At 36.7% G+C, this 12,149-nt stretch overlaps 1 pseudogene; it reads left to right on the forward strand.

Moving 5' to 3' along the window:
- Positions 1-4,293, forward strand: part of LOC138171094 (phosphoglycerate mutase 1 pseudogene) — a 5,339-nt pseudogene extending 1,046 nt beyond the window's left edge.
- Positions 4,294-12,149: the final 7,856 nt, after the last annotated feature.

Genomic DNA, 12,149 nt, shown 5'->3' on the forward strand with positions numbered 1-12,149 from the left:
CTATCTGGTCAAGATGAATAGTTAGGTATTTTGGTCCAGTCATGGACTAAAAGGGTGATGTGTTTGTCTTTGAGTTCAAGAACATACCTTTTCAAATTTGTAAATTGGATTTGGAGGCAGTGGCTAGCTAAAGGCAGTGGCTGTATTGAGTCAGGGAGCCTGTGGTGTGGCTAAAGCCAGATTGTGTGGTTAAATCAGGACATGCTTGCTGTTCAGTAGGGACCATAAGGAAGTTAAAAATGGATATTCAATGAGATAGAGAACTTTCAAGCATTTTTGATAAAAAGACCAGACCTGAATAGAAAATTTGAATTTCAAATGCAAGACTCAAGGGATTCATAAAAAAGGTAAATGGGAAAGGGAAATCATAAGGGACTAAGGTTAAACTTTTTACATTTCTACATGGGAAAATAAGACCTTTCTCATTATTAGGGTAGTTAGAAGGTGTATATATAAACAGAGAGTACAGGTGTGAGTTGAATATGAAGGGATGATATCTAAAAAATAATGAGGTGATTGAGGAATGTACTAGGAGAAATAGAAAGGGAGAGGTAGAATGGAGTAAAATATCTCACATGAAAGAGGCAAGAAAAAAGCTTTTACATTAGAAAGGAAGAGGAGGAAGGTGAGGGAGAGTGAGTGAACCTTGTTATCATCAAAATTGGTTCCAAGAGGGAGTAAGATACTCATTCCAATGGATATAGAATTCTACCTTGCCCTATAGGAAAGTAGGAGGGGAGAGGATTAGAGGAGTGAGACTGATAGGAGGGTGGGCAGAATGAAGAAGGGGATAATCAGAAACAAAACACTTTTGAAGAGGGTGAAAGGAGAGAGAGAATAGAATAAACCTGCAGGAATATGGTGGACAGTTAGCAAAAGAAACTGTGAAAAAATTTAGAAGTAAATTTCTCTGATAAAGGCCTCATTTCTCAAACATATAGAGAATTAAGTCAAATTTTAAAAAATAAGAACCATTCCCCAATTGATAAATGATCAAAAGATATGATTAATTTTCAGATTAAGTAATCAAAGCTATCTCTAACCATATGAAAAATTACTCTAATTCACTATTGATTGGAAAAATGCAAGTTAAAACAATTCTGAGGTATTACTTCATACGTATTAAATTGGCTAATAGTACAGAAAAGGTAAATGACAAATGTTGGAGGGACTGTGGGAAAAAATGAGACATTAATGCACTATGCAATTTGGTACTATGCTCAAAGGGCTATAAAACCATGCATAGACTTAGCAATACCGCTACTAGGTCTGTATCCCCAAAAGAATTCTAAATAAAAGAAAATGACCTTTATTTATTGTAGCTAACTTCTGGGGTAAAAAATTAGAAATTGAGGGTATGACTATCAATTGGGGAATGACTGAACAAGTTATGGCATGTGCTTATAATAGAATACTGTTGTACTACAGGAAATGATGAGCTTGCAGAAAAAACTAGAAAGACTTAAATGGGTTGATGTAAAGTGAAATGTACTGGGTACAAAGTAACAGCAATGTCGTAAAATGATCATCTGTAAAGGACTTAGCTATTCTCAGCAATACAATGATCCAAGACTACTCTGAAAGATGTAGGTTGGAAAATGCTATCCATTCTCATAGAAAGAACTAATGGTGTCTGAATTACAGATTTTGAAGCATGCTTTTTATTACTTTATTTTTCTTGGGGTTTTTGTTTTGTTTTGTCTATATTTTCTTCCACAACATATTAAGAACAGGATGAAAAGGGCACCTATGCAAATAGGGCTTATGTTCTTGTGTAGGGAGATGGCACACCAAAAAATTGAGAAAGCTCAAAAGTCAGCAGCAGCAATGGTGTGGTTCAGACTTGATGCACAGATCAGAATTTCATTTCCAGAATCTAGTCCTGCCTTCAGAGAGATAATAACCAGGATAGGAAGCCCAAACAAAAGGGGAACCTACAATTCAACCACTTTAAGCTAGCATAGCTTTTCAGGAAGATGATAAAGGTTGAATTCAGTCTACTCTTTTTCAGATCCAAAATCAAGTTAGGGACATAAAGAGCTTAAAACAAAGGGCACAGCAATCAGATTTTGCCCTGAATCAAACCATTCTGGGAGCATCAAAAACTTATCAGAGATTAAGTTCCAGTGCAAAATCTTCTGATAACCCATGACAAACTCTTTAGACCATGGTTACGTCAGAGAACTCTGGTGAAGTCTCTAATTTCATACTATATGCAGTGATTCTTTGGGCAGAAACACAGTAAAAAGGAATAGATTTCTTTAATGTATTACTGACCTCCATGAAAATTCCTTTTAACAGCAAACAAGCAAACACTGGCCCTTCTTCAAGATTGGATGAAGAGGAAATGGGAACTTCATAGGGACTAGAAGAGACATCTTTTTTTGGATGGCAAAGTGAAGAGAGTTCAGCAATATAGATTCTGTTTTGGAACATAATGATAATAATGTGTTCAATTATTGTTTCAGTTGTTTAAAATGTGGTACTAATTAGTTCACAGGTTCTATTCATTTGTAAATGCTCAACTTTTCTGTTTCTCTCCAGAGAATGCATTTCTAAATTTCTGAATAATTTTGAATGTCATTAGTAAAAGACAGTATTGAAAATTAAAAAAAAAGATGGATATTAATGAGCAACTCTGAGGTAAATAAAATCATAGCATAATATATAACCTTTCTGCACAAATGACAAAAATTTTGTATAATCAAACTATTTTAAAATATGAGTTCCTATAAACTTACGCTGGTAGAAAAGTGAACTTGATAAAGAACTTTAAAGGATTAAAGCATTTATTTCAGAACTTTGTGGACCCAGAAAAATTAGGCCCACAACCAAACCCACGGCAGTGAAATTCTGTTTTACTTTAGGTCACAACATTATAAAGTGATGGAAGCAATTGAATAAGAAGGAACCATCATTTACCCAGTTATTCTGTCTCATCAGTATCAATGTGGTAAAGGGACATCATTCCACCATTATTTTAAAAAGTGAAAAGTTGGAGAGTCAAATTACATTGCACAATTAGGCAACTTCCCTGGTATTCATTTCATTATTATTTTTAATCTTCTATAGACTCTCCTGGCTCTGGATACCTTTCTTTGTATTTCTGCCCTTAAATTTTTATTCTGGAAGTTTTATTCTATGTACTCGGGTTGACTTATTTTACTTTTTTTTTTTTTCTCCCCTCATATTATGCCTTGTCTCCTTGGACCTAAGAAGGGTTTACTATTTCATGTCATTCATGCCTTTATGAGTTTGTCTAATCACTAGCTTGTGTGCTTGCCTATTCCGAGGTATGATGCAATACTCACCCACCTGCCATAAATGGCACACATACAGAAACAAGGGGGCGGGGGGATGCGGGGGGGGTGGGGGCGGGGGGGGGCTGGGCTGAAGAGCCCCAGTGCACAGGCGCGGAGGCGGGGCGAGGGCGGGGTGGAGCCCAGATTCAGGAGGCTGCTAGCCGCGAGCTGTGCCTGATTTCAGTGTGTGCTCCTTGTCTGCAGGTCTCCTGGATATCTGCTTCCCCGAGATTCTGCCCCGCCATGCCTCCTCCAAGCTGGTGCTGATCCGCCATGGAGAGAGCTCCTGGAACCTGGGGAACCACTTCAGCGGCTGGTAGGATGCGGACTTGGTCCCCGCAGGGCACGAGGGAGTCGAGCGCTTTGAGTTGCTGGCTATGAATTTGATATCTGCTTCACCTCTGTCTAGAAGAGAGCAATTCATGTCCTTTGGAGAGTAGTAGATGCCATTGACCAGATGTGGCTGCTTGTGGTGGGAACTTAGCGCCTCAATGAGTGGCTCTGAGAAGGTCTGACAGGCCACAACAAAGCAGAGACAGCTGCTAAGCAATGGTGAGGCCCAGGTGCAGATCTGGGGAAGATCCTTTGACATCCTGCACCTCCAATGGAGCCTGACCACCCCTTCTACTGCAACATCAGTGAGGACCGTAGCTATGCAGAGCTGACTGAGGATCAGCTGCCTTCCTGTGAGAGCCTGAAAGACACCATTGCCCGTGCTCTACCCTTCTGGAATAAGAAAATTCCCCAGATCAAGGAAGGAAAACATGTTCCCATTGCAGCCCATGGCAATTGTCTTTGAGCAATTGTCAAACATCTTGAGGGTCTGTCTGAAAAAGCAATCAGGGAGCTGAATTTGCCCACTGGCATTCCCATCCTGTATGAGTAGGACAAGAATCTGAAACCCTTCAAGCCCATCCAGTTCCATGAGGATGGAGGGACCGTTGGCAAAGTCATGGAGGCTGTGGCAGCCCAAGGCAAGGCCAAGAAGTGAAAGTAGGCCGCCAGCAGTAGCCAGGTCCATCCCTTCTCACTGTCCCCACCTCATATCTCCCCTGCCTGCTCCACTCACTGACCATCGCCTTAGTGATCACAACACGTAGCTGCAGGTGGAGGACCAATGGCTCCTTTTCTCATTGCCTCCCTGTTTCAGAGCATTTCTTTTCTCTCTTGTTGCCCTTCCCCTAGGCCACAATTATTCAGAATGCTTCCTACATAGTTTGGCTCAATAAGGACCTGGTTAGGGGTTAGGGATGGGGACATAGTAAGAAATGACCAATGTGGGGAGTTGAAAGAAGCAATTGGTCCAGTTATTTCTATTAGCCTGTCCTGCAAGTAGGGCTCTCAGGGACTGTTGTAGGAAGCTGCCTATAATTTAGGTGGTTATTTAACAAATCATGAAAGTCTTATTTCTTCCCTAATCCAAGAAAAATGGATTTGGGAGGTTGAGATTATGTCCTAATGTTTACTTGTCACATTTGCTTTCACAAAAGACCCTTCTAGGCTGGTTGTTAGTGGCTTTTGAAATTAAACTGTCCTTTTTAGTAGTCATCAGAGATTTCAAGCTGTTTCAGAGAAGGGAGAGTTCTTTGATTTCTAAGGGGTTGGCTTTCTCATTGTGTTTTATAGCCCAACTGTGTTCTGTGACAGTGAAATGCCTCTAGATTATGTTGAAGTGTGTCTGTGTCCCATTGCCTTCCACTCTATGTCCAGCCACCTGGGTCCTCATCAGTTTTAGCATAATTGTACTAACCCCTCATCCCCCTTTTGTTTTTCACTATAATAAAGGGGTAATGTGCAATTAAAAAAAAATGGAGATGAGACAGCTGACATATTAAGTTCAAAAGACATGCCCTTCTTGAACTAGTAATGTGTTTTTTTCAGCTTGTAAATGAATAAAAGACTTATGATTAGTTGTATCATAGCTATTTTCTCTTTCTGTTTACTTATACCTAGACTGAACATTTTATCCATGCTTGAATTTTCAAACTTTGCTTCTATCCGGATCTGCCTGTCTTTTAGAGGTCTCTGGATACTGAATCAGAGTACCTATGCCGCTTCAGAATTGTCCTACTTCCCTCTATTTTAACCTGGCAGTTCAAATTTTGACCTTTGTGTCATCTCAACATGATGTCCTTTTCATCATCTATTCTCTTGTATTAACTTGTCAGCAATCAGAATTATTATGAAAAATCAACCAGTCAACAACCATTTTTTAACAACTTATGTACTAGACATTGTGCTAAGCACTAATGATAAAATACGAATTAAAACAAAAAAAAATCCTTCCCCTCAAAGAAAAATAATTTCGAAATTAGGAGACCTCAATGGAAGGAGGCATACAATGCTAAACATCTTATATAATTATTATCATGGGTTTTTTTTCTTTCTCTTCTTCCCATTATAAACATGTAATCAATCAAAATAAATTTCCACATTGGACAGTTCTCACTTCCCCCACCAAAAAAAACCTTTCTCATTCTACATTTTGAGTACTTCATCTCTTCATCAAGAGGTGTATAGTAGGTTTTATCACCATTCCTGGATTCATTGTTGGTCATTGCAATGATAAGAAATCATCATTAGAGTATTCTATTACATCTATGTAATATGCCTGTAAAGCCACACAGAAGCAGCCTTCCAGAAGACTGTACGTGGCTTTACAACGCCATAGCTAATATTCATCTATTCTCCAATTTATGGGCATCCCCTCAGAGTCACATTCTTTGCCACCACAAAGAACTATAAATAATTTTATACATCTTTAGAGTTTGTTTTGCCTGGTGCTAATCTATCCTTAATCTAGTTCTGCTCAAATGTATCCTCCCATCTTTTCCCCTTTCCCTGCTGTTTCTTTATTGAATGAAACATATTTCTTTACCTAGTTGCATGTGTATTCTGTGTGTGTGTATTCTTCCTTCTTTTAATCATTTTAGATTTAAGTTTCAAACTGCAGCTCTTGTTCTCCAATCCCTCCTCCTTGTATTGTCTTCTTGCACATGCTGATTTTGTTAAATAATTTTCTTTGATATTTCTTTCCTTTCCCTCTCTGCCCTGCCAGTATATTTCTCTTCCTTTGTTTTTCTATCCTTTTCTTAAGACTATCAAGATATAAAAGAAACACCCCCCAGGTCTTATTGAATTAGACTTCCCCTATGACTTCTGCTGTTGACAAGGTTCTAAGGTAATATATGAAATAACTCCCTGTGTTTGAATGAATGCATGTTATGCTTTGTTAGCCCATCAGTTTTCATTCATTTTTACCTTTTTATGCATCTCTTCATTCCAATGTTCGAAATAAGAAGTTTCTATGCAGCTCTGGTCTTTTTATCAGGAATGCTTGTACATCCTCTATATCATACAAAGTCCATTTTTACCCATGTAGCATTATATACAATTTGGGTTAGTCAGTCAGACAATAAACATTTATTAAGCTTCTACCATGTGACAGGCACTATGCTAAGTGTTGAAGAAAAAAGAAAAGCAATCCCAGCCCTCAAAGTGCTTAAAATCTAAAGGAAGTAAACAAAGCAGAAAAAAAAAAAAAAACCTGAGTAGTTGAGGTTGGCAGGGTGGGGAGGGATTAAGGGGTTGGGGGGATAACCAGGGTGGAAAAGTCTAAGAAGTTCCAAAATAGTGCAGCCAGGTGAGAAAAAAAGTAATGAATTCTTGGCTACAAGTTCATTATCTTTTGACCTCTGGAATACTATATTCCAAGTTCTCTGCTTCTTTATAATGGTGGTTGCTAAATCATATAAATTTCTGACAGTTGCTACATGATACCTGATTTTTTTTTCTAGCTTCATACTGTATTTTTTTTAATTTTGGTGTGGAAACTCTTTATTTATAAAGTTTCTGGGAGTTTGCATTTTGGAGTTCATTTCAGAAAGTAAACAGTGAAGCCTTTCTATTTCCACTTAGTCCCTTGGTTCTAAGAAATCTGGGAAATTTTATTTTAAGATTTCTTGAAAGACCATGTGCATATTCGTTATTTTGGTTGTGACATTCAGATAGTCTAGCAATTCCTAATGTTTTTTTATCCAATATTTTCCAGGTCAGTCATTTTTTGCTATGAAATACTTAAAATTCTCTTCTTTTTTGAGCCTTTTTACTTTAATATTTCTTTTTGCCTTATGAAGTCATTGGAAGATTTTCCTCCCACTATAATTGCTCTTTGTGATAGGATTTTTTTTTGTTTCTTTGCTCCTTTTTTCAGGCTACTTCCTGATTTGGTCTTGATGTTAGGGCCAGCTTTACAATACTTCTGGTGGGAAAATCTGGGCTAGCCTTTTTGCTGCTTTACTAGGGTACTGAATATTATGATGTTCTGACATCTCAGTGAAGGGCTGATGACTGTCAAGTTTTTGGTGCTCCCAGAATGGTTTAATCCAGGTCAAAGTCTGATTGCTTGTGCCCTTTGTTCTAACCTCTGCATGTCTCTAACTTTATTTTGGGTCTGAAAAACTGTAGACTGTTGCTGAATTCAGCCTTTATAAGCTTGCTGAAAAACTATGCTAGTTCAAAGTGGCTTAATTATAGACTCTCCTTCGGTTTGGGATTCCTACCCTGGTTATCTCTTTGAAGACTGGACTAGATTCTTGAAATGACACTCTCATATGTGCCTTAAGTCTGAACCACACCGCTGCTGTTGCTGAGTTTTGAATTTCCTCTTTTCTTGGTGCACCATCTCCCTTCACAAGAACATAAGCCCCATTACATAGGTGCCCTTCTCATCCTACCCTGGGTTTGGGACCCAGAACCAGGTAATGAACAACAAAGCTATTAATTGGCAAGTGTCCCAGTTATGTTCCCCATAAGATGGAGCCTCCATTTGTCCTTGTACTTAGCTTCTTCCTAGATATTGGAATGCTCTATACACAGAGAGCTACTCCCCAAACCCAGGCCCCGGATTTGTTAATCTACTTGTCTATCTTCTTATCCCTTGGCAGGACAAAGGACTCACCGTTACTTTTTTATGTTTCTACCCATCAGGATTTTGACTGGTTCATTTTCTTTTTTCTTTTTTTAAAGCAATTGGGGTTAAGTAACTTGCTCAAGGTTACACGGCCAGTTATTTCTGGGTTGTGGTGCTAAGTATCGGAGCCCGGATTTGATCCCCAGGTCATCCTGACACTGGAGCTGGTGCTCTTACTCGCTGAGCCACCTGGCCACCCCAGACTGGTGCATTTTCTAGTTCTGTTTAGACAAGTTTTGTGGAGAGGGGCTTAGCCATACTGTTTCTCACCACTGGGTCATTTTGGCTCAGTCACTTCTAAATATATTAATGAAGGGAAAATCTTTAAGAATCCTCTTTCAAAAAACTTTAGTTATCTAGGTATTTGAAGAAAACAATTCTGTGTCCTGTTGACCAAATAATTGATTGTATTTAATTAATTTGTTTAGAGCTGGTCAATAGTTGTAAGAAACTGAAGTGTGATAGATGCAATAGAAAGAGCTTTTGGAGTCTTACGGTGATCTGAAATTAAATGAGGCCTCAAACTATCTCAGGAGAGTTTTCTCATATCCTGTGTTAATCTGTTCCTATATAAGACTCAGTGACATTTATTTGTAAAAAGGACCAGTACCTAAACATATATACACTGCAATCTTTCCATCTAATAACAGGCCATACATTTTCATCAGTGACTATTCTTCTTTTCCATGCTTAGGATTTTTCTTGCTTATACTGTCTTACACCTTTTGTAGCTTTAGGACCCTGGCTAAGTAATGTTACATCTCTGAGCCATAATTTCTTCCTTTGTGAAATAAGGGAGCTAGACTTGATATTTTACAAGCTTTCCAGCTCTTAATTTTATTATTAAATATGAAGTGTCCTACAAACCTTATGTTGCTATACAATTTTAGTAGTAATGGAAAAAGTAAAAAATAGAACTGGAAGTAGTAGTAGTAGTAGTAGTAGTGGTGGTGGTGGTAGTAGTAGTAGCAGTAGCAGTAGCAGCAGCAGCAACAGTAGTGGTAGTAGTAGTAGAAATTATTGCTATATCCTCTTCTTACTCCTACTTCTTCTTCCTCTCTTAGAATGAAGAGATTTTTGTATAAATTGACTACATTGAATTTTTTTATTTTCCAAGAAAGGCTTTTTGACTTTTGGAAACATGGTACACGCAAAGTTATTTCTCATTTTTTTCCCAAATGTTAGCATGATTTTTAACAACAGAATTCTCTAGGATAGGTCACTATTGACAGTTTCTCTAAATAAAAGGAAACAACTATTAAGCACATAGCCATTGTCCTGGCCCTGGTGATTATTTCTCCCTTATGCTGTGGTTAAGAGATTTACTTTCCCATTTAGGAAACCACGACTGGTCATAAATATGCCATGATTTCTGTGAAAACAAATAATTTTATTGACTATTTATTTATCTCCAGCAGTATAAGTGGGCACCCAAAAACCACAGCATGAGAATAAATATCGTAAAATTTATAACAGTACTATAAAATTTTCTATGTCAACCCAAATACCATCTTTTTTTTTGGATGTATAAAATATAGGAATAAAACTCAAATCATAGCTTCTAATCCTTTGATTACAGAATAAACATGGCCTCCATGGGGATTCTCTAAAATGGATCTTCTGTAAGTTGAGGTTTATATATGAGCTTCTATACATATTTGAAGATATACATACATACATACATATATACATATGTGTATGTGTGTATATATTTAATATTGACTGTACTGCATTCCCATCTTTATCAATTTATTGTGTTTGAGGTAAATCAACAGGGTTGTTTCTCTTAACATTATTACTTTGGGACATAATTTCATATGCTTATGAAAAACTTACCAATATTCCTTGAGAATGAGTATTTTATGTTCTTATATTTGGGCCATTTATCTATTATGAAATTACTTTTGTTACATACATATACTTATAAACACACATTGACATGTATACATTACTTGTTTATGTATGTTGGAAAACAAAACTCATCTGAAAAATTTGATAAAATTTTTTCCCCATTCTGTTGCTGCCATTATATTCTTTCTGTATTAATTTATTTATGCATGAGTTTTCAATTTCATGCAATTAAATCATCATTTTTATCTTTTAAACTTCCTTCTCTCTTTTGTTGGCCTAACAATTATTTCTTAATCATCACTGAGAAAAAGATATTATTAATTCCTTTCCAATTTTATAACATAATATCTAATATTAAAGTTACATATCCATCTTGAAGTTATTATGTAAATGGAGTAAAATTTTCCTTTTAACCTAATTTCTACCAGATTTCCTTCTAGCCTTCCTAGTACGTTTTATGAAATAGGTAATTCTTTTCTAAATAATTTAAGTTTTCAGGCTTATCAAGTAATCAATTATTCATTTCTATTATTTTTAACCTCCCTTTTCTAATCTATTTCTTTGTAATAATAATTTACTTTTTAAGTAAATACTTCTCTAATTTTTGACTAATGCTAAATTGTTTTGATATCCACAATTTTATAACACAGTTTGAGTTATGAAAGTTCTATCTTCCTGTTGTCCCTAAATTTTCATGTTATTCCCAATAATATTATAGGTTTCTATTTCTCCAGATTAAATTAGTTATTATTTTATTGTGTTCTTTAAAATATCTCTTTACTGCTTTGATTAGTACATCATTAAAACTATATATTAGGTTTGGCTACATTTTCATTTTAATATATTGGCAGGTCAAGTTCTGAAAACTGAATCATACTACAGCTAACTAACTTGATATATATTTCTTTCTTTTTTTTTTTTTTTTTGGAGGGCAATTAGGGTTAAGTGACATGCGCAAAGTCACAAGGCTAGTAAGTGTGTTAAGTGTCTGAGGCCGGTTCCAAACTCAGGTCCTCCTGACTCCAGGGCCTGTGCTCTATTCACTGTGGCACCTAGCCACCCCTGATCTATATTTCTTAAAAGAATATTTTTGTAATTGCATCTATTAATATACACTATGGGCTTTGGGAGATTGACCCCCAAATATTTATTCATTTTTAAGGCATTTGGAAGATTGCCCTTTTTATTATTAACTGTTCATACACACTAATGACAATGTAATTTAACATATAATTGCTATATATAATAATATAGTGGTAATTATATATGTACATGTACATAGACTAATAAAATATAAATATATGTGTAATATTAAAATGCTATGTTTGTTAGCTAATATTCTAAGAGAGAAAGATGATACATGTAGGGATATTGAGGCTTCGAAGAGTATTTTTCTGTGGGAAGTCAAAGATATTGTGGTAAAAGTCATAATATGCGAGTGTTGATTTGATTACTCTTTCAGAGCATAAGTTAGAAAATGGGAGGCACAGGGTAGTGAATGTGGTTCATGATAGTACCATGTTTCCCTGATAATAAGACACTGTCTTATTTTTTTTTGGACAGAAAAACACGAGAGGGCTTATTTTCAGGGGAGGGCTTATTTTAATGAACATTGACAGCAATTTTAATAAACAGGTAAATGTGAACAAAAAATGTACCTTTATTCAATAATGAATTCAATAAAGAACAGGATGACGTGCTGTGATAGTAATGGCAATTAAAGATTCCCCTGTATTGGCTTGGTTTTCAAATTGATTGTGTTAAAACCCAGAGCTTGTTAATCCCACCTGTGGGATGGACTTTTTGATGTGAAAAGAAAGTCCTGAACTGGGAGGAGCTGGTGACGTAGATTTGGAGAGACAAGAGAGAGGCGGAAGATCTTTTTGGAAGCAGCACCTCGTGGAGAGAGAGAGGCTAAGAGAATTGCTGGTGGCCGCTTTGAATTGCCCTGGACTTTTGAGACCTGCCCCCTGAGCTGCCAAGGACTGAGGAGACATGGCTGTTTTGCTGGTACTTTGTCTGTC

The sequence above is a fragment of the Petaurus breviceps genome, unplaced genomic scaffold, assembly GCF_028583685.1.
Source record: "Petaurus breviceps papuanus isolate PSGF00001 unplaced genomic scaffold, PetGlider_PUasm1.0 41, whole genome shotgun sequence".
Classification (NCBI taxonomy): domain Eukaryota; kingdom Metazoa; phylum Chordata; class Mammalia; order Diprotodontia; family Petauridae; genus Petaurus; species Petaurus breviceps.